The sequence below is a fragment of the Tamandua tetradactyla genome, chromosome 23, assembly GCF_023851605.1.
Source record: "Tamandua tetradactyla isolate mTamTet1 chromosome 23, mTamTet1.pri, whole genome shotgun sequence".
NCBI classification, from domain to species: Eukaryota; Metazoa; Chordata; class Mammalia; order Pilosa; family Myrmecophagidae; genus Tamandua; species Tamandua tetradactyla.
In genome coordinates, this window is record NC_135349.1 from 18505621 (window position 1) to 18529631 (window position 24011).

Sequence of the window (24011 nt, forward strand, 5' to 3'; positions counted from 1 at the left end):
TCTCTTCATGTGTCAAGGCAACATATTCTTGAGGGGAAAAAAAAAACTTTCACAGTGGTGGATAAGGGATAAGTGGTGGGTATACAAGAGGTCAAGCTATTCCCCTTCTCAGCCCATCAATACATCGATCATTTAACAGCATTCGAATGGTTACTAGCTTCCATTATGACCAGCTAAGTTTTCAAGATGGAAAAAAAGTCTATTAGAGAGACTGTTTGAGACCATCTGTTATCATCAAACTCTTTATATAGTGTCAAGGTAATTCAAGCTCATTTCCTTTGACTATTTAATAATTTCAAAGAATAATTTTAAGCCAGTAGTTCATTTCAAGTCTATTTTAATATAGTATACACACACTATTAGTTTGTATGTTTATGCTGGCTTAGTGTAATTGTAAAGTGTCTTAAACATTTTTGATTAAGAGAATAGCCATGTTAAAATTAATAAGTTTGGACAAATTGTCACTGACCTTAATGTACTATTAACTAAGAAAAGATAGCTCAAAGTTTTAACTTTGAATGTGCTTAATAAAAACATGTCATAGGTGTGTTTGAGAAATGTGTCCTTATAATGCTATAAAAGAAACTAAAACATTTTAATATATATCAAAGAACAATTTTTTCCCTTTACTTTATATCCAAAATGTTTGAATATCTAATTTGATATTTTGGCTACTCTAGTTTGGGTTTCCATATATTGAAGTGAAGTAAGAGACAAATAATTAAACTTTCTAAAATTAAAGGAGACTTTACTGACCACTCTTCTATTTTCTTCAATGAAAATATAAGCAAAACAACATTTTCAACAAATAAGTGAAAAAATACATGACAAACTGAAAAACAGTGACCTAAAGGCTTGAGTCAGTTTAGTAAAAGTAGAACATAAGTGAACTTTCAACTTAAGGATTGTGTGTTTGCTGGAGCAGAGGCTGGATGAGATGGATAAAATTGATCATAGTATTTAAAGCATTATTTGGCTGGAAATGCCATAATGTATTCAATCTATTAACTTCCTGAAGCTTCACAGAAAAAGAAAAAAGATATAAGAGAAAAGGAGACTTCCAGGAAGATGATGGAATAGAAGAGGCTGCGTTCACCTGGCTCCATGCAACAATAAGAGACAGGACTGAAAAATGACTAGGACAGCAGTTCCAGGGTGTGAGTGACCAGAGAGAGTCTTCATCTTACTTAGGGAGACAATGAAAAAGCCGAGATATTAGAACAGAGAGAACAGGGTGAGTGAGCTTGGTCACGGTTCTTGCCTAGCCCTTCAGCTGGCTAGGGAGATTTTCGCTTATGGCTTCTGTGCTGGTTTGAAAGGATGTATGGATCCTAGAAAAGTCATGTTTTAATAAAAATCCCATTTCGTAAAGGCAGAATAATCCCTATTCAATATTGCATGTTTGAATCTGTAATTAGATCATCTCCCTGGAGATGTAACCCAATCAAGAGTGGTTGTTAAACTGGATTAGATGATGACATGTCTCCACCCATTTGGGTGGGTCTTGAGAAGTTTCTGGAGTCCCATAAAAGAGGAAACATTTTGGAGAGTGAAGGAAATTCGGAGAGAGCAGAGCAGAACGACATACCTGCGAAAAGCAGAGTCCACCCAGCCAGTGACCTTTGATGATGAAGAAGGAAAATGCCTCCCGGGGAGCATCATGAAATAGGAAGCCAGGAGAGAAAGCTAGCAGATGACGCTGTGTGTGCCATGTGCCCTTCCAGATGAAAGAGAAACCCTAACCGTGTTCACCGTGTGCCTTCTCACTTGAGAGGGAAACCCTGAACTTCATCAGCCTTTTTGAATCAAGGTATCTTTCCCTGGATGCCTGTGATTGGACATTTCTATAGACTTGTTTAATTGGGACATTCTCTCAGCCGCAGAACTGTACACTAGCAACTTATTAAATCCCCCTTTTTAAAAGCCATTCTGTTTCTGGTATATTGCATTCTGGCAGCTAGCAAACTAGAACAGCTCACAAGCCAGGGGGAACTTGGAAGCTAACAGACTTCCATGCAAAGACCAATTAGCCAGACAGTGTCTGCTGGCCACCCCTGAGACAGGTTGCTGTAGGCGCCTGGTTTATTTCGGCAGAGTCAACAGGACCTTCCCCCAGGGAGGAGGGAGAAACACAAAGTGCTGCTGGTCGCAGAACTGGCCAGTGAAAGGAAATTGTTTTGTTTTCTGATATCGCTCCCCTACCCCCACAGAGGCCCAGAAATCTCTATCCATTGGCGGACAGAGAGGTGAGGCTAAGAAAGCGGTCAAACTGGGTGCCATGACCATCTGCCAGATATTTCTGGATTGGTTGTGGGCAGGGGAAGTTGAAATACCCCATCCCACAGCTCAAGATCATCCCAAGTGAGAGTTTGGGCATGCCGGAAACTTGGGGGTATGCAAGTGATGGAACCTGGCTGGAATTACATCAGGTTTCTAATGAATTCAGCAGGCTGGGACAAGTAGCCTGAGGGGAAGAAGTGACTCAAAAGTGTCATCTTCTGGGAAGTAGTGGAAAATGCAGTCTGGCACATTGCCTGTCTGCTTAACTCTCAATAGAACTTTAAGGAGAACTGCAATCCCCACATGAGATCTGGGACTTGGTTTGGAGGGGAAGGACTGACAAACCAAGTCCAAAATGGGACTTTCAATGCAATCTGAATACAAAGCCATAGATGTGTGAAGGAAATTAACTTATTAAATAACCTTATTAAGACATTTAGATGCCCCGTGTGTAACAGAAAATTATAAGGCACATTAAAACTCATGCAGATATGGCTCAGTCAAACGAGCTAATTAAATCATTGGAGAGGACACATAATGTGGAACAACTAATCAAGGATATATTCATAGCTACATAAAATATATCAAAGAGACTGTTTTTAATATACCTCTCCTACCATGGGCCCTGCACCTGTCCGACCCCCTGCGCTGCACACCCCACCCCACCCCGCCATGGACATACTGGACCTGGATCTGAATCCTGCTGCCTCGGCCACTGCTGCTGCTGCTGCTGCCCACCAGGACAAGGGACTAGAGGAGGGTGTTGAGCTGCAGGAAGGCAGAGGGGGGCAGGGCCCTGGGGTGGAAGAGCAGACAGCAGTGGCCAGTGCCAGCGTCCATTAGGTGGTGTTCAGCGGCCACAACACCCAGTACCAATTCCACACTGAGAATAATGGAGGACAGGTGACACACCGTGTAGTCCAGGTGACTGATGGTCAGTTGGATGGTCAGGGAGATGGAGCCAGCGCCATCAAGATCATGTCCACAGCTGCCTTTGCTGGGGGGCAGCAAGCTGTGACCCAGGTAGGTGTGGACAGGACAGCCCAGCACCCCAGCCCCACCACTCCCACTGTGCCCCCCAGGTCCTGAAGCATCCTTCCCACTGGTAGTATCCAAAATTCCTTCAGCAATGGCGGCAGCACAGCAGCTGACAGTGGGGAGACACAATTTGTCTCTGTGTCAAATTGTGCAGCTGACAGTGGGGAGACTGGAGGCTGTCAGTGGGGAGACACAATTTGCCTATTTCCCAGCCTTTAGCATGGTAGATACAATGGCTGCGTCTGTACAGACCACAGACCAGAGCTTGCAGGCTGGAGGCAGGATGCTTCAGAAAGGAACCCAGAGGATGGCTGTACCTCAGACACACCCCTTCTCCCTGAAAACGATGGCACCAGATCGCCCTGTGATGAGAGAAGGACAGCTCAGCACAATGAAGTGGAGTGGAAGTGGAGGGACAAGATCAACAACTGGATCATCCAGCTTTCAAAAATCATTCAGATTGCAATGCAGACAACAGTTAAGATACACATGAATAAAGGCGGGGTCCTGTCGAGGGCCTGTGATTACATCCAGGAGCTCCACCGGGTCAACTAGTGCCTGCAGGAGACCTGCAAGAAGGCTGGGTGGCTGCAGATGGATAATGAGCTCCTGAGGCAACTGATCGGGGAGCTGAAGAATGAGAGGGCCCTGCTTCAGGCCAGCTGCAGCTGCATAACCTGGAGATGGTAGGTGAGAGTACCCAGCAGTGACACCTACACCACCACGGGCAGGAGCCTCCTCTGGACCCTGCCACCCTTCCCCAGCCCTTAGCACAGAGGGGGACAGATGCCTTTCCCCTAGCTGTGTTTTTTTTTTAACAGTAGATTTTTTAACAACAAAAGGTGAGAAATACTGCATTTCTGTGGATATGGCACCTACAGCCCACCTCAACTTGGAAACAACATCCTTCCTTCCCCTACTGTTTATCTGTCTTCCCTCTTCTTGCCCTCAATAAATCTGGGCACTTCTGGTGATCTCACTTGGAGGCAGAGGCAGGAGAACAGATGCCCTGCCTCATCCCCTGGGCTCCTTGGTTTCTAGAGATGCTGAACCAGGGTAAGCCATGGGAAGAATGGAAAACTTTGGAGGCTCTCCCCAAGGCCTGGACTTAAACAGGGAGGCCATATCCTACCCCCACCTCTTGTTTCTGGATCCCTGCTCCCCTTTGGGTATGTGTGTAAATTTTCTATATGGAAAAATTGGACAAAAAATAGAGAGAGGCATCTAACTGAAATAAACTGCTCCATGTGCCCCCCACCTTGTCAATAAAAAAAAAAAAAGAAGAATGAGCAAAAATAGAGGGAGGACAGCATACTAAACCCAAAGTAAATAGAAGGAGAAAATAACAAAGATTAAAGTAGAAATAAATGAACTGAGAAGCAAAGCAATAGAAAGAATCAACAAAACTAAAAGTTGGTTCTTGGAGAAAATCAATAAAATTGATGGACCCCAAGCTAGATTGACAAGGAGAAAAAAACAGAGGATGCAAATAAACAAAATTAGAAATGAAAAAAAGCTATTACTATGGATCCTAAAGAAATTTTAAAAATCATAAGAAGATATTATGAATAGCATATGCCAACAAATTAGACAACCTAGATGAAAAGGACAAATGTCTAGAAACATAAGCATTACCAACACTGTCTCAAGAAGAGATGGAAAATCTTAAACCAGTTACAAGTGAAGAGATTCAATAAATTATCAAAAATCTTCCTATATAAAGAAAAGTCCAGGGCCGGATGGCTTCACAGGGGGATTTTATCAAACATTTCAAAAAGAACTAATGCAAATTCTGCTCAAACTCTTTCAAAACATTGAGGAAAAAGGATCATTACCTAACTTATTTTACGAAGCTAATATTATTTTAATACCAAACCAAATAGAGATGTTACAAGAAAGAAAAACTACAGACCAATTTCCCTAATGAACATAGATGCAAAAATTCTCAATAAAATTTTAGCAAATAGAATCCAAAGAGACAGTAAAAGAATTATATATCACAACCAAGTGGGATTTATACCAGGAGTGCAAGGCTGGTTCAAAATAAGAAAATCAACTAATGTAATGCAACATATTAATAAATTCAATGGAAAAATCATATGATCATATCAATTGATTGTGAAAAAGCATTCCACAAAATTCAGAATCCTTTTTAGGTAAAATACTACAAAAGTCAGGAATCATAGGAAACTTCCTCGACATCATCATAAAAGGCATACATGAAATACCTATAGGTAGCATCATTCTTAGTGGTGAGAGATTCAAAGTATTCCCCTTAAATTAGGAATGAGAAAAAAGATGCCTATTGTCACCACTATTATTCAATATTGTACTAGAAGTCCTAACTAGAGTAATTAGGCAAGAGAAAGAACTAAAAGGCATCCAGATAGTAAGGAACAAGTAAAACTTTCATTATTCACAAGTGACGTGATTTGGAAAATCCTGAAAAATCCATGATAAAGTTACGTGAGTTAAACAAATTTAGTATAGTGGTGGGAGACAAGATTAATGTAAAAAAATCAGAAATGTTTCTATATATAAATAATGACCTAAATATGGAGACAATTAAGTAAAAAAAGTCCATTCAAAATAGCCACCAAAAGAATCAAGAATTTAGAAATAAGCTTAACCAGGAAAGTAAAGGATCTGAACATAGAAAACTACAAAATATTATTTAAAGAAATTAAAGAAGATCTAAACAGAAGGAAAGATATTTTGTGCTCATGGATAGGAAGGTTGACTGTTGTTAAGATGTCAGTCCTACCTAAATTGATCTATAGATTCAATGAAATACCAATCAAAATTCCAACAATCTATTCTGAAGACTTGGAAAAGCTGGTTATCAAATTCATTTGGAAGGGAAAGAAACCTCGAATAGCTAAAAGCATTATAAAAAAGAAGAGTAAGAGGATTAACACTTCCCAACTTTAAAGTATATTACAAAGTCCCCATAGTCAAAACAGCATGGTAGTGGCACAAAGATAGACGTATCAAACAATGGAATATCAATCAATGGAACTGAATGGAGAGTATGGAGATTGGCCACCAAATTTACAGTTAATTGATCTTTAACAAGGCTCTTAAATCTTCTGAACTGGGACAGAATAATCTTTTCAATAAATGGACTTCGGAGAATTGGATATCAATAGTCAAAAGAATAAAAGGGGATTCATATGTAACACCTTATACAAAAATTAATTCAAAATGGATCGAAGTTCTAAATGTAAGAGCTGGTACTATAAAACTCCTGGAAGAAAACATAGGGAAGCACAGGGAAAGACCTAGTAATAGGAGGTAGTTTCCTGAACCTTATACCCAAGAATGAAAAAATAGATATGTGGGAGCTCCTCAAAATCAAAAGCTTCTTTGCCTCAAAGAATTTTGTCAAAAAAGGTGAAGAGGCAGCCAACTCAATGGGAAAAAAATATTTGGAAATCATACATTAGATAAAGGTTTGATATCCTGGGTACTTAAATTTTACAACTTAAAAACAAAAGAAAAAACAAACCAATTATAAAATAGGCAAAAGATGTGAGCAGACATTTTCCCTGAAGAACGTATATAAATGGCTAAAAAGCACGTAAGGACTTGCTCATCTTCTTTAGGTATAAGGAAAATGCAAATAAAAACTACAATGAGATATCTTAGACTTTAAGAATGGCTACCATTAAACAAACAGGAAACTATGAATGTTGGAGAGGATGTGGAGAAACTGTAACACTTATTCACTCATATATTGGTGGGACTGTATAACGAGTGGTACAGCCGCTGTGGAAGACGGTGGCAATTCCCCAGAAAACTAAACATCGAGTTGCCCTATGACCCCACAATGTACTACTAGGTATATACCTAGAAGAGCTGAAAGAAATGAAATGAACAGACATTTGCACACCAATATTCATAGTGGCACCATTAACAATTGCCAAAAGATAGAAACAATCCAGGTGCCCATCAACAGATGAGTGTATATACAAAATATGGTATATACGTACAATGGAATATTATGCGGCAGTAAGACGAAATGAGGTCTGGAAGCTTATGACAATGTGGGTGAAAATTGAGGACATAATCTTTAATGAAATAAACCAGCCACGAAAGGATAGATAAAATCTCAATATTATGACTCTGGTAAAGATGATGATGTTGAGGCTCAGATGAGTCGAATGAGGAGCTCTGAATGACGGACTAAGAAATGAACAGCTCCCAGATGGAAAGTCAAGGTAACATCCTCTGATATCTTGCTCTAGCATGATCTGGATGAAGATTTTGGGGACAGATGGGGAATGTGGTGCTCTCCTGCCTACATTATCTTTCCTCCTCCCCCCATCTCCTCTGCATCCTCTTTCCCTTCTTTTTTCCTCTTTTTTTGTTTCTCTATTTCTCTTTTTCTTTCCTCCTATCTTCCTTAAAAGAAAAAAAAAAACCCAAGTACAGAGAAATTTAAACATAGTGACATTGTGATATTAAACAGTTATTGTTAAAAGTGCAAGGCATTATCATGGGATTGCAAAAACCCTCTTGACCAACAGAGGAAAGAGAGAAATGAGACAAAATAAAGTTTCAGTGGCTGAGAGATTTCAAATGGGATCAAGAGGTAATCCTGAAGGTTATTCTTATGCATTATACAGATATCCCTTTTTAGGCATGTTGGAGTGGCTAGAGGGAAGTACCTGAAACTGTTGAACTATATTCCAGAAGCCTTGATTCTTGATTATGATTGTATAACTATATAGCTTTTACAGTGTGACTGTGTGATTGTGAAAATCTTGTGTCTGATGCTCCCTTTATCCAGGGTATGAACAGATGAGTAAAAAAATAGGGACAAAAATAAATAAATAATGGGGGTGGGATAAAGGGTAAAAAGAAATTGGGTAGATTAAATATATAGTGGTCAGTGAGAGGGAGGAGTCAAGGTTATGGGATGTATGAGTGTTTTCCTTTTTCTTATTTTGGAGTGATGCAAATGTTCTAAAAGTGATCATGGTGATGAATACACAACTACATGATGATATTGTGAACCATTGATTATATACTTTGTGTGTGCATGAGGATAATAAGAATATTTGTTTAAAAAAGTGCAAGGCATTACAGATAAATGCTGTAGTAATGATAGGTAGAATGTAGAACTGTCTAGGATATGCTTTTAAAAATTCAACCAAAAAATTGGGAAGTGATGATATTGTGAATTATTGATTATCTATATTAATTTTTATTTCATTTGTTAATTTTTTAAATTAATAAATAAATTTTTAAAAAATTGGGAAGTTAAGATGACATGAGATTGCCAAATGTTGATAATTGTTAAAACCTGGGTGATGGATAATAAGTGTTTTTTAAGCTCTTTTCTCTATTTATCTGTATATTTGAGTTTTTCCATAATAAAAATTTAAAAGAAAAAAAAACTGTTTAACAGATGAGACTCAGAGAGGTTAAGTAACATGCCCAAGATTGTGCAAGTCTCTAAATCAAACTTATATCGAATTTTCTCTGGGACTTGTGCCTTCAAACCTGATACAGACTTAGGAGAGGGAAAATGACTTGCCCAATGTCATACAACTGCTTATTCCAGAGCTGGGACTAAAATTTAAGAGTCATGTCTGACACATACACCTGGGCATTTTGAAATAGTTTTCTTAATAACTAATTCCATTTAAAATGTCTCTCTCTCTCTCTCTTTCTCTCTCTGTCTCTGTCTCTCTCTCTTACACACACACACACACACACACACACAAACTTACTTTCCAGAGCCCTGGCTCAGCATGGAGAACTGAAGATGTTAGGCAGTTCTGCTTAGCAAGCTTCTCTGTACTCTTCTTTCTAAACCTCCCAGTACCCAGGGGTAAGGGGCCCTCTGAGGCCTGTCTAGGTAGCCGGAGCTCTTTGTTCAAGTGAACTAATCAGCCTGGGGTAGGAACTGCGTGGTGAGAAATTACACTCTGCATACTTCTGTCTACAAGATGTGTCTGGAACTCTTTCTTCTTTTTTCTTATTATGGTTGACTGCCAGTACCCTGGGTGGGAACCTATGCCAGGTTGAAATTTACTTTTCAATCAGTAATGAATAAGGGGTCCAAAAGGTGTGGACTCCCAATTTGTGACTTGTTATAACCTCCCCAAACCTGAAGATATGTAATGATCTTGAGTGTTCTAATGGATTTTATCCAAACATTCCTACCACCAGTAGAAGTAATAATAATAATAGCAGCCACCATTTATTGAGTGCTCAGTATCTGCTAGGTACTGAATATTTTTTGAAGTTTTTTTTTCTTTTGGTATGTGCAGACTCCGAGAATCAAACCCAGATCTCCCAGTATGCAGGTGAGAATTCTACCACAGAGCTGTCCTTGTACCACCCCAGGTACTGAATTTTATCTCTTGATATCATTTAATTCTCACAATAGCCCTCACAGGTAGATTCTTTTTTTCTTGCTGGATCACCCAAGCCTTAGACCCTTACTTCATTTAAGTCTCTGCTAAAGTGTTACCTTAACATAAAAGCTTTACTAGAGTACCCCATAGAATATAGCACAATAACATCTTCCCATTCACTGTATCTTTAGCTTACCCTTTAAGTCATTGCCTAATATATCATTTGTTCATTGCTTCTGCTCTCCACCACGAATAAAATATAAGCGCCATGAAAAAAAATGAAAAGAAAAAAGTGAATGCATATGTGGATAATTTGCAATCTATAGTTTTATAAGAATTTCTGGTATCAAACATCTTTTTAATAATATTTCTGGTGAAGTCAAATTTGAATATAATATCTGGGATTCCTCCTCCAAAGAAGAAATTAAACAAATTAAGTGATTTGTTCTCTAAAATACTCTGCAAACTTCCATTTAACAAGAAGTATACAAAATAGGCTAAATAATAAAAGATATGTATCAATGAAAAGCTACAATAATGCTGATCTTGCCACCTCTGCAAGGTACTATACATCTATTATATGAATATAATAGAAATATCACAATCTCCGAGGTCACTTTCCACATTTTAAGACTAACTTTAGTCTCAAAGTCATATATCCATACACCTATTTCCTTTTCGTTGGTTTCACTTAAAATTAAATTCGTGGTTTGTTAAATGAAGACCCTAACAAATATTTACCATATCTGTGACGTTACACATAGGAATAACTTTTGACAGAAATTCTCAAACTCCCTTTTTTTCTTATTATAAATACAGGTATCAAAACAATCCTGAATACATTTTTGATACTGCTAATAGTCAAGAATCACACTGCTTAAAAATTAACACAATTTCCAGCAATATTCATTTTACCTTCTACTTTAAACAACTTAAACTGAAGCCGTTTTACTAAGCAAGATGGATAAAGCATGCCATTTATATTTTCCTTCTTGAGATTTGTTTTCAGACACATATCCTTCTACAGCAATTTGGCAGGAATAGATTAGATTTAAGAGCATGCTTTTCTGGGGGTACATACAGTTTCCAACCACCAAATAGACTGCATATTCTGTTTTCATAATTTGTTGTTGGTGGTCCAGTAATCATGCCTGTCTACCTTGTATCATATCTTCATCATCTTTAAGGCCTCAGGTTCGCTGTACCTGTCTTTCTCCTTTATGTCCTTCTTTAAGTTCTTCTAACAAGTGAAAATTACAAAGAACTTCAACTTCTGTGGAGACTTCCATCTTTTCCTGCGTCTTGACTGCCTGCACACATGGCAATGTCACTCCTGATTGCTTTATATTTGGGATTTTCCTCGGGTGTATTTATATAGCTGATAATGTTGAGAAATAGGGTAAGATATCCCCCTTGGCTAAAAAAAGCAGGCTTGCTTACTGCTTGCTAGAAAAGCAGCAGCTTTCCCAAACTCAGTGTTCCTTGGCTATCATCCAGACACATTGCAAGTAAAGCAACCATCTGGGCCATATTGTGTTGGAACTTGAGGAGAACTCATGTAATTAGCTATTGGTCATGCTGCTTTTTAGGCTATAAGTAATGAAGTCCTTTGTTTCTGACCCAGGAGTCTCACGTCTTCTGCCAAAATCCACAAAACAGTAGCAGGTTAATTAGCTTGTAAGCAGAGTAAGTTCAAATCACAGATCAGGTAGTTTGTCATATATTGACTTTCTGTTTTCATCATTCTTTATATGTACACTTGTTGGAATCCCACTGTAAGAAAGAGCTTCATTTTCTCCCCCACTAATTAATTCACTCATTCATTACTGATAAGGACTGAAGAATTCTTATTTTATGCTATGGATTGTAATCAACTATATTAGTTTTTATTGTTGAAATTAGGAACCTTTTTAAATTGGCTCCTGTTTTTCTGACCTGTCCCTATTATTTTCTGAGCACTTTCTTAGTTTTCTGGTACCACTGGGTTGCAGTCATTGCTTTAAGCCTTCCAGAGGAGAAAAACTAGGAAATTTGGGGGTGTATGTGTGTGTATACACACACACACACACACACACACACCCCTACACATTATTATGAATTGAGTTGTATATCCCCAAAAGACATGTTCAAATCCTAATTCCCCAGTCCTGTGAATGTGACCTTATTTGGAAATAGAATCTTTGAAGATGTTATTAGTTACGATGAAGCCAAAGTAGAGTATGGTGGGCCCTTAAACCATTATGACTGGTGTCCTTAAAAGAAAAGGAGACACATAGAGAGACACAGAAGGAGAGAAGACCATATGAAGAGATAGGCACACAGAAAAAAGCTATGTGACAGTAGACGCAGAGATTGAGTTAAACCACACACCAAAGAACAACAAGGATTGTTGGCTACTACCAGAGCCAGGAGAGAAGCATGAAACAGATTCTTCCTTACAGAGTTCTGAGAATATAGCCTTTTGACACCTTAATTTTGGACTTGTAATTTCAGAACTGTAGGACAATAAATTTCTGTTATTTATTTTTTTTATTAATTAACGGAAAAAAAGAAATTAACCCAACATTTAGAAATCATACCATTCTACATATGCAATCAGTAATTCTTAACATCATCACATAGATGCATGATCATCGTTTCTTAGTACATTTGCATCAGTTTAGAAGAACTAGCAACACAAACAAAAAAGATATAGAATGTTAATACAGAGAAAAAAATAAAAGTAATAATAGTAAAAAAAAAAATAAAACAAAACAAAAACCTACAGTTCAGATGCAGCTTCATTCAGTGTTTTAACATGATTACTTTACAATTAGGTATTATTGTGCTGTTCATTTTTGAGTTTTTGCATCTAGTCCTGTTGCACAGTCTGTATCCCTTCAGCTCCAATTACCCATTATCTTACCCTGTTTCTAACTCCTGCTGGACTCTGTTACCAATGACATATTCCAAGTTTATTCTCGAATGTCGATTCACATCATTGGGACCATACAGTATTTGTCTTTTAGTTATTGGCTAGACTCACTCAGCATAATGTTCTCTAGGTCCATCCATGTTATTACATGCTTCATAAGTTTATCCTGTCTTAAAGATGCATAATATTCCATCGTATGTATATACCACAGTTTGTTTAGCCACTCGTCTGTTGATGGACATTTTGGCTGTTTCCATCTCTTTGCAATTGTAAATAACGCTGCTATAAACATTGGTGTGCAAATGTCCGTTTGAGTTTTTGCCCTTAATTCCTTTGAGTATATTCCCAGCAATGGTATTGCTGGGTCGTATGGCAATTCTATATTCAGCTTTTTGAGGAACCGCCAAACTGCCTTCCACAGTGGTTGCACCATTTGACATTCCCACCAACAGTGGATAAGTGTGCCTCTTTCACCGCATCCTCTCCAGCACTTGTCATTTTCTGTTTTGTTGATAATGGCCATTCTGGTGGGTGTGAGATGATATCTCATTGTGGTTTTGATTTGCATTTCTCTAATGGCCAGGGACATTGAGCATCTCTTCATGTGCCTCTTGGCCATTTGTATTTCCTCTTCTGAGAGGTGTCTGTTCAAGTCTTTTTCCCATTTTGTAATTGGGTTGGTTGTCTTTTTGTTGTTGAGTTGAACGATCTCTTTATAAATTCTGGATACTAGACCTTTATCTGATATGTCATTTCCAAATATTGTCTCCCATTGTGTAGGCTGTCTTTCTATTTTCTTGATGAAGTTCTTTGATGCACAAAAGTGTTTAATTTTGAGGAGTTCCCATTTATTTATTTCCTTCTTCAGTGCTCTTGCTTTAGGTTTAAGGTCCATAAAACCGCCTCCAATTGTAAGATTCATAAGATATCTCCCTACATTTTCCTCTAACTGTTTTATGGTCTTAGACCTAATGTTTAGATCTTTGATCCATTTTGAGTTAACTTTTGTATAGGGTGTGAGAAACGGGTCTTCTTTCATTCTTTTGCATATGGATATCCAGTTCTCTAGGCACCATTTATTGAAGAGACTGTTCTGTCCCAGGTGAGTTGGCTTGACTGCCTTATCAAAGATCAAATGTCCATAGATGAGAGGGTCTATATCTGAGCACTCTATTCGATTCCATTGGTCGATATATCTATCTTTATGCCAATACCATGCTGTTTTGACCACTGTGGCTTCATAATATGCCTTAAAGTCAGGCAGCGCAAGACCTCCGGCTTCGTTTTTTTTCCTCAAGATGTTTTTAGCAATTCGGAGCACCCTGCCCTTCCAGATAAATTTGCTTATTGGTTTTTCTATTTCTGAAAAATAAGTTGTTGGGATTTTGATTGGTATTGCATTGAATCTGTAAATCAATTTAGGTAGGATTGACATCTTAACTATATTTAGTCTTCCAATCCATGAACACGGTATGCCCTTCCATCTATTTAGGTCTTCTGTGATTTCTTTTAACAGTTTTTTGTAGTTTTCTTTATATATGTTTTTTGTCTCTATAGTTAAATTTATTCCTAGGTACTTCATTCTTGTAGTTGCAATTGTAAATGGGATTCGTTTCTTGATTTCCTCTTCAGCTTGTTCATTACTAGTGTATAGAAATGCTACAGATTTTTGAATGTTGATCTTGTAACCTGCTACTTTGCTGTACACGTTTATTAGCTCTAGTAGTTTTGTTGTGGATTTTTCCGGGTTTTCGACGTATAGTATCATATCGTCTGCAAACAGTGATAGTTTTACTTCTTCCTTTCCAATTTTGATGCCTTGTACTTCTTTTTCTTGTCTAATTGCTCTGGCGAGAACCTCCAACACAATGTTGAATAATAGTGGTGATATGGACATCCTTGTCTTGTTCCTGATCTTAGGGGGAAAGTTTTCAATTTTTCCCCATTGAGGATGATATTAGCTGTGGGTTTTTCATATATTCCCTCTATCATTTTAAGGAAGTTCCCTTGTATTCCTATCTTTTGAAGTGTTTTCAACAGGAAAGGATGTTGAATCTTGTGAAGTGCCTTCTCTGCATCAATTGAGATGATCATGTGATTTTTCTGCTTTGATTTGTTGATACGGTGTATTACATTAATTGATTTTCTTATGTTGAACCATCCTTGCATACCTAGGATGAATCCTACTTGGTCATGATGTATAATTCTTTTAATGTGTTGTTGGATACGATTTGCTAGAATTTTATTGAGGATTTTTGCATCTATGTTCATTAGAGAGATTGGTCTGTAGTTTTCTTTTTTTGTAATATCTTTGCCTGGTTTTGGTATGAGGGTGATGTTGGCTTCATAGAATGAATTAGGTAGTTTTCCCTCCACTTCGATTTTTTTGAAGAGTTTGAGGAGAGTTGGTACTAATTCTTTCTGGAATGTTTGATAGAATTCACATGTGAAGCCGTCTGGTCCTGGACTTTTCTTTTTAGGAAGCTTTTGAATGACTAATTCAATTTCTTTACTTGTGATTGGTTTGTTGAGGTCATCTATTTCTTCTTGAGTCAAAGTTGGTTGTTCATGTCTTTCCAGGAACCCATCCATTTCATCTACATTGTTGTATTTATTAGCGTAAAGTTGTTCATAGTATCCTGTTATTACCTCCTTTATTTCTGTGAGGTCAGTAGTTATGTCTCCTCTTCCATTTCTGATCTTATTTATTTGCATCCTCTCTCTTCTTCTTTTTGTCAATCTTGCTAAGGGCCCATCAATCTTATTGATTTTCTCATAGAACCAACTTCTGGTCTTATTGATTTTCTCTATTGTTTTCATGTTTTCAATTTCATTTATTTCTGCTCTAATCTTTGTTATTTCTTTCCTTTTGCTTGCTTTGGAATTAGTTTGCTGTTCTTTCTCCAGTTCTTCCAAGTGGACAGTTAATTCCTGCATTTTTGCCTTTTCTGCTTTTCTGATATAGGCATTTAGGGCAATAAATTTCCCTCTTAGCACTGCCTTTGCTGCATCCCATAAGTTTTGAAATGTTGTGTTTTCATTTTCATTTGTCTCGAGGTATTTGCTAATTTCTCTTGCAATTTCTTCTTTGACCCACTCGTTGTTTAAGAGTGTGTTGTTGAGCCTCCACGTATTTGTGAATTTTCTGGCACTCTGCCTATTATTGATTTCCAACTTCATTCCTTTATGATCTGAGAAAGTGTTGTGTATGATTTCAATCTTTTTCAATTTGTTGAGACTTGCTTTGTGACCCAGCATATGGTCTATCTTTGAGAATGATCCATGAGCACTTGAGAAAAAGGTGTATCCTGCTGTTGTGGGATGTAATGTCCTATAAATGTCTGTTAAGTCTAGCTCATTTATAGTAATATTCAGATTCTCTATTTCTTTATTGATCCTCTGTCTAGATGTTCTGTCCATTGATGAGAGTGGTGAATTGAAGTCTCCAACTATTATGGTATATGAGCCTATTTCCCTTTTCAGTGTTTGCAGTGTATTCCTCACGTATTTTGGGGCATTCTGGTTCGGTGCGTAAATATTTATGATTGTTATGTCTTCTTGTTTAATTGTTCCTTTTATTAGTAAATTTCTGTTATTTTAAGCCGCTCAGATTGTGGCACTTCATTACAGCAGCCCTAGGAAATTACGACACACATTTGTATCAAACTGTATGTGTGTATATCAACCATCCATCCTCTCTGATATCTTCAATTACAATGCAATACCATAGGGTTCGTTCCAGCACTTTCCTTTCCTTAGCTCCTTTCTTCAATCGCGAGAAAGCACTCGGTATGTTGTATTTTGCATTTCCTGAAGTGAAGCTGAGCTTTTCCTTTTTTAAAAAAAAAAGCCACTTGTTTTTCTCTGTTTATTTTCTCCATTTATTTTTTATTTTTTATTTTTTTATTTTTTTATTAACGGAAAGAAAAAAAAAAGAAATTAACACAACATTTAGAAATCATACCATTCTACATATGCACTCAGTAATTCTTAACATCATCACATAGATGCATGATCATTGTTTCTTAGTACATTTGCATCGGTTTAGAGGAACTAGCAACACAACAGAAAAAGATATAAAATGTTAATATAAAGAAAAGAAATAAAAGTAGTAGTAATAGTAAAAAAACAACAACAACAAACAAACCAACAAGCAAACAAAAACAAAAAAACCCTATAGCTCAGATGCAGCTTCATTCAGTATTTTAACATGATTACTTTACAATTAGGTATTATTGTGCTGTCCATTTTTGAGTTTTTGTATCTAGTCCTGTTGCACAGTCTGTATCCCTTCAGCTTCAATTACCCATTGTCTTACCCTGTTTCTAACTCCTGCTGAACTCTGTTACCAATGACATATTTCAAGTTTATTCTCGAATGTCCGTTCACATCAGTGGGACCATACAGTATTTGTCCTTTAGTTTTTGGCTGGATTCACTCAGCATAATATTCTCTAGGTCCATCCATGTTATTACATGGTTCATAAGTTTATCTTGTCTTAAAGCTGCATAATATTCCATCGTATGTATATACCACAGTTTGTTTAGCCACTCTTCTGTTGATGGAGATTTTGGCTGTTTCCATCTCTTTGCAATTGTAAATAATGCTGCTATAAACATTGGTGTGCAAATGTCCGTTTGTGTCTTTGCCCTTAAGTCCTTTGAGTAGATACCTAGCAATGGTATTGCTGGGTCGTATGGCAATTCTATATTCAGCTTTTTGAGGAACCGCCAAACTGCCTTCCACAGTGGTTGCACCCTTTGACATTCCCACCAACAGTGAATAAGTGTGCCTCTTTCTCCGCATCCTCTCCAGCACTTGTCATTTTCTGTTTTGTTGATAATGGCCATTTCCATTTATTTTTTTATGGATTATTGGTCTTTGTCTTTTTGTAGGAGGTCTCTTTATACTAGGGAAATTAAAAGTTCTGCAACTATTTTTCTGACTCTATCATTCATCTTTTAATTTTATTGTTTAAATTGTCATATGGAAATTTTTATATGCAGCCAAATTTATTAATTTTTTAGTAAATTTTGAGTCATAGTTAAAAATAACTCCACAGCAAAAGAAGCTTATTTCTTCTTAAGCCATATGCACTTTCTGCTTCATGAGTACTAGTGGTCCTGTGCATATTTTATCACAGCTGTGATCATTTGGGGATAGGTGCCCCAGAAAATCATGTTCTTAAACTTAATCCATCCCTGTCAGCATGAACCCATTGAAAGCAGGAAGGACCTTTTGATGAGGTTACTTCAATTAAGGTGTGGATGGATCTTAATCCTATTACTGGAGTCCTTTGTAAACATTGGTGTGCAAATGTCTTTTTTGAAGCTCTCCTTTCAGTCTTGTTGGATAAATATCTAAAAATGGGATTGCTGGAGCATATGGTAATTGTAATCACAACTTCTAAGGAATCACCATCCCATTTTCCACAATGGTGGTACTATTTTACAATCCCACTAACAATGCAGAAGTTTTCCTATTTCTCCATGTCTTCTCTAGCACTTATTATGTTTCATTTGTATACTAGTAGCCACTCCAGTGGGTAAGTGATGGTATCTTATGAGTTTTTTTTTTAATTAGAAAAGTTGTGGGTTTGCAGAAAAATCATGCATAAAATACAGGGTTCCCATATACCACCCTATTATTTTTTTATTTCATTTTTTAATAGAGAAATTGTTGGTTTATAAAAAAAATCATACATAAAATATAGAATTCCCATATATTATCCTATTATTAACACTGTGTATTAGTGTGGAACATTTCTTACAGGTTGATGTAAGCACATTCTTATAATTGTACTATTAACTATTGTCCCTGGCATACCTTAGGGCTCACTGTTTGTGTTGTAAAGTTCTATGAATTCTTTAAAACATTTTATTCCAGTAACAAATACACAATCTAAACTTTCTCCTTTTTAACCTCATTCAATATATAATTCGGTGCTGTTAATTACATTTACAATGTTGTGCTACCATCACCACCATCCATTGCCAAAACTCTTCCATCATCCCAGATAGGAACTGTACATTTTAAGTCTTAACTCCCTATTCCCTACCCCTTCACTGACAGTGAAGAAGAGTCCTATTTCTCCACATCTTCTTTAGCATATTGTTACTTTCTGTTTTTCTTTTTTTAATAGTAACCATTCTAGTGAGTGTGAAATGGTATCTCATCTGTGTCTTTGATTTGCATTTCCTTAATGTTCAGCATCATTTTATTTTATTTTTTGGATGCATGGTCGGGAATTGAACCTGGGTCTCCTGCATGAAAGGGAAGCATTCTACCACTGAACCACCAGTGCACCCCATTTTATGTGGGGTTTTTTTTTCCACTTGTATATCTTCTTTAGAGGGGTATCTATTCAAGCCTTTTGCTCATTTTTAAAAATTGGGTTGTTTCTCTTTATGTGGTTGTACTGAAGTGTTTCTTTATATATTCTTTTTTCTTTTTATTATTGTTCTTTGTATATTCCTTATATTAAACCCTTATTGTATACGTGGCTTCCAAATATTTTTTCCCATTCTGTAGGTTGTCTTTTTTACTTTCATGATGAAGTCCTTTGATATATGAAAGTTTTAAATTTTCACACGGTTCCATTTATCTGTTTTTACTTTTGTTGCTCATGCTTGGGGTATAAAGTCTAAGAAACCATTGTCTAACACAAAGTCCTGAAAAAGCAAAGTTCCCTATGTTTTTTTCTAAGAGTTTTATAGTTTTAATTCTTATATATAGTCTTTGCTCCATTTTGTGTTAATTTTTGCATATAGTTTGAGATAGAGGTACACAGTCATTCTTTTCCATATGGCAATCTAGTTTTTCCAGCACCATTTGTTGAAGAGGCTATTCTTTCCCTATTGATTGGACTTGGCACCCTTGTTGAAAATCAGTTGACTATAGAGGTGAGGGTTCATTTCTGAACTCTCAGTTTTATGCTGTTAAGTCTATCTGTCTGTACCAGTGCCAATACCTGCTGGCTTGTTTGTTTGTTCTTCAGCTAAGATAGCAGAGGAGATGACTTATACACATGTTACACTCAGCCATAACTGAGAACAGAGCTAGTCTAGAATGTCATAAGTACAGGGCAAAGGACCAAAAAGGTCCTTTGGTACAAGGAATGGTGTGTCTCTCAGAGGTGTTTGCAGAAGTTGAATGATGTTGGAAGTTCTAGATCCGTTGAGAGAGAAGTTCTAGAAAATAACATGCAGCCAATAACTTATCACAATGTCCCTGGCCTCTGACATTTCATTACCTACTTCTTTGGTCTCCATGGGTGCACGTGCTAATGGTTACTTGGACCTCTGCCTCATCTTTCTTCTTTTGGGCTTCAGTCTGTACATTGACTTGTTTTTTCCATTTAACTCTCATGGCATGGAGGTTTCTAGCAAGATGGCCCTAAGGCCAAGAGATCATGATGTTTTGATACTACTTTGTAACAATTTTGAAAATCAGAAAGTATGAACCCTAAAACTTTGTACTTTTTCAAGATGGCTTTGGCTATTCAGGACCTTTTACCTTCCGATATTAATTTGCTGATTGGATTTTATATTTCTGCGAAGAAGGCTTTTTGAATTTTGATTTGAATTGCATTGAATCTGTAAATCTCCTTGGGTAGAATTGATATCTTTTTTTCTTACTTGAATAATATGGTTTTATTTGTCTTCATAATCTGAACTCACTTCCAAGCAATCATTTCTAACGTTTGCCTCTATATTAACCTCATGTATTTTATTAAACATATGAGATATTTAAATAATTAAATATTAAATATTTGTGATAGAGTAAACATAGTGTATTTTAAAAATTATTTTATTTATGAAAACTATCCACATGCAAACACAATTATTCTTACCATATGATCATTCTATTCTTGTAATATAATCAATAACTCACAGTATCATCACGTAGTTGTGTACTCATCATCATGATCATTTCTTAGAACATAGAATTGATATCTTGACAAGTATTCAGTCTTCTGATTCATGAGCACAGAATGACCTTCCATTTATTTAGGTCTTCTTTGTTTCTGTTAGCAATGTTTTATAGTTTTCTTTGTAAAAATCCTTTATATTCTTGGCTAGATTTTTTTCCTAGATATTTGATTCTTTTAGTTGCTATTTTAAGTGGAATATTTTCTTTATTTCTTCTTCAGATGATTTGCTATTAGTGTGTAGAAACACTACTGATTTTTTACATGTTGATCTTGTGCTCTATCACTTTGTTGAATTTGTTTATTAGTTCTAGTAGCTTTGTTGTGTACTTCTCAGGATATTTTATATGTAGGATAATGTCATCTACAAATAGGAAATCGTTGTTTCTTCCTTTCCAATTTCAATGCCTTTTATTTACTTCTCTCGCCTAATTGCTCTGGCTAGAACTTCTAATACAATATCGAAGAACAGTGTGCCAATGGGCATCCTTGTCTTGTTCCTGATCTTGGAGAGAAAGCTTTCACCATTTAGTTTGATGCTAGTGATGGAGTGTTCATATATGCCCTTTATCATGTTGACAAAGAAATCTTCTATTCTTAGTTTTTATGTATTTTTATCAAGAAAGGGGTGCTGGATTTTGTCAAAAGCCTTTTCTGTCTCAATTGAGATAATCATGTGTTTTTTCCTCCTTTGTTCAGTTAATCTGGTTTATTACATTTCTTGATTTTTTTTTTTTTACACTGAACCACCCTTGCACCTGGTGTAAGTCCCATTTGATTACGGAGTATAATTCTGTTGAAGTGCTATTAAATTTGGTTTGCTCATGTTTTCTTGAAGATTTTTGCATCTGTATTCATAGGGGATATTGGTCTGTATTTTTTTTTTGTGGTGTCTTTATCTGGCTTTGATATTAGGGTGATGCTTGCTTAGGGAGTGTTTCCTTCTCTTCAATTTCTTGGAAGAGTTTGAGCAATATTGGTGTTAATTCTTCTTGGAATGTTTGGTAAAATTCACCTGTGAAGCCATCTGGTCTTAGACTTTTCTTTGCTGGGATTCTTAAAAATATTTTTTATTGTGAAATATAAGTAGAAGTGATAAATTTTTTTAAACTTTTTTTATTAATTAAAAAAATTAACAAACAAAACATTAAGATATCATTCCATTCTACATATACAATCAGTAATTCTTAATATTATCACATAGTTGCATATTCATCATTTCTTAAAACATTTGCATCGATTTAGAAAAAGATATAAAAAGACAACAGAAAAAGAAATAAAACGATAACAAAGAAAAAAAAGATTATACATACCATACCCCTTACCCCTCCCTTTCATTTACCACTAGCATTTCAAACTAAATTTATTTTAACATTTGTTCCCCCTATTATTTATTTTTATTCCATATGTTCTACTCTTCTGTTGATATAGTAGCTAAAAGGAGCATCAGACACAAGGTTTTCACATTCACAGAGTCTCATTGTGAAAGCTATATCATTGTACAATCATCATCAAGAAACATGGCTACTGGAACACAGCTCTACATTTTTTCAGGCAGTTCCCTCCAGCCTCTCCACTACATCTTGAACAACAAGGTGATATCTACTTGATACATAAGAATAACCTCCAGGATAACCTCTCAACTCTGTTTGGAATCTCTCAGCCACTGACACTTAGTCTCATTTCACTCTTCCCCCTTTTGGTCGAGAAGGTTCTCTCAATCCCTTGATGTTAAGTCTCAGCTCATTCTAGGGTTCTTCTCAGTCCCTTGATGCTGAGTCTCAGCTCATTCCAGGATTTCTGTCCCACGTTGCCAGGAAGGTCCACACCCCTGGGAGTCATGTCCCACGCAGAGGGGGGGAGGGTAGTGAGACTGCTCGTCATGTTGGCTGGAGAAAGAGGCCACATCTGAGCAACAAAAGAGTCTCTCTTGGGGGTGACTCTTAGGCCTAAATTTTAAGTAGACTTGACCTATCCTTTGTGGGGTTAAGTTTCATATGAACAAACCCCAAGACTGGGGGCTCAGCCTATAGCTTTGGTTGTCCACACTGCTTGTGAGAATATCAAGAATTCAACTTGGGGAAGTTGAATTTCTCCCCACTCCTACCATTCCCCGAAGGGGGCTTGCAAATACTTTTACAGTCACTGATCAAATCACTCTGGGATTCATCGGGGCATCACTCTGGACAAACCAACAAAATCTCATGTCCTACCTGAGATTCCAAGTACTTATGACATTCAATCAAACTATCTACATGAGTTACATTAGGAAATGCTCTAGTCAAAATATAAATTTTGTAACAAATAAACACTTTTTTGCTTTAGTCTCACACATAAGGTGACATTTTAAAGTATTAATTGTCATTTATTTTCAGCACCCTGCAATAATGACATTCCTTTGTTCTTCCTCATGCAAAAACATTTTTAAAATTTGTACATTGTACATTTCACTATTATTATACACTCTGGGCATTCCTAGATTATACCGTCTCGATCTTTAACATCTATCTTTCTTTCTGATTTCATTTATGTTCCCAGCCCTCCTCCCTCTATCATTCTCACATGCAGCTTCATTCAGTGTTTTAACATAATTACATTACAGTTAGGTAGTATTGTGCTGTCCATTTCTGAGTTTTTGTATCCAGTCCTGTTGTACAGTCTATCTGTGCAGAGTAGAAGTGATAAATTTTAAAGTACCGTTTAAAAGTAGTTATAAGCAAATTTCAAAGTATAGTATGGGTTACAGTTCCACAATTTCAGGTATTTCCTTCCAGCTGTTCTAATACACTAGAAACTGAGAAGAAATATCTATATAACTGTAGTCACAATTATTTCTTAAAATTTCTGTTACAATGCCTTCTTCTCATTTGATCATACTATCAGTCTTCAGGGATATTTGGGCAATGACCATTCTAACTTCTTCATGATGAAAAGGGGTGTCAACCTTATGGGGTAGGGGGGATGTAATTGGCCGACGTTCTTGGAGAGATTGGTACTTCTGGGTATCAGGGCTTATCTGGCATAGGAACAATCTGGAGGTTTTAAGTTTCTGAAAGATAAGTTTAGTGAGTGAAACTTTTATAGAGTCTCAGGTAGACTTCTGGATATTCCTTAAGGTTTTCAGGAATACTGTTGGTTGGGGCTTGGCATACCATGGCAATTTGCAATATCTAGCTGAAGCTTCATAAGAGTCACCAGAGTAGCCTCTCAACTCTACTTGAAATCTTTTAGCTGCTGAAACCTCATTTTATTACATTTATCTTCCCCCTTTTGGTCAAGAAGGCGTAGTCAATGCCATGATGCCAGGGTCAAACTCATCCCTGCAAATAATGCCCCACGTAGGAGAGAGGGTGTCATGGTCAGGTTCATGTCTCAGCTTGGCCAGGTGGTGGTACTGTTTGCCTGGTTGGGCAAGTGCTGTCCTGTCTGTTGCTATGAGGACATTTCAGAGAATTAAATCATGATCACGTGGGCTGCATCC

General features: G+C 36.9%; 1 long non-coding RNA gene and 1 pseudogene across 1 annotated transcript in view; both read left to right on the forward strand.

Annotated features, from left to right (window-relative positions):
• The window catches only part of LOC143666517 (uncharacterized), a 36448-nt gene that overhangs the window by 6626 nt on the left and 5811 nt on the right, over positions 1-24011 (forward strand). Inside the window, exon 2 of the long non-coding RNA XR_013167670.1 lies at positions 9600-9635. This is a non-coding gene — a long non-coding RNA (uncharacterized LOC143666517). The remainder of the gene's footprint in view (positions 1-9599; positions 9636-24011) is intronic.
• On the forward strand, positions 2953-4028 carry LOC143666516 (upstream stimulatory factor 2-like; annotated as a pseudogene).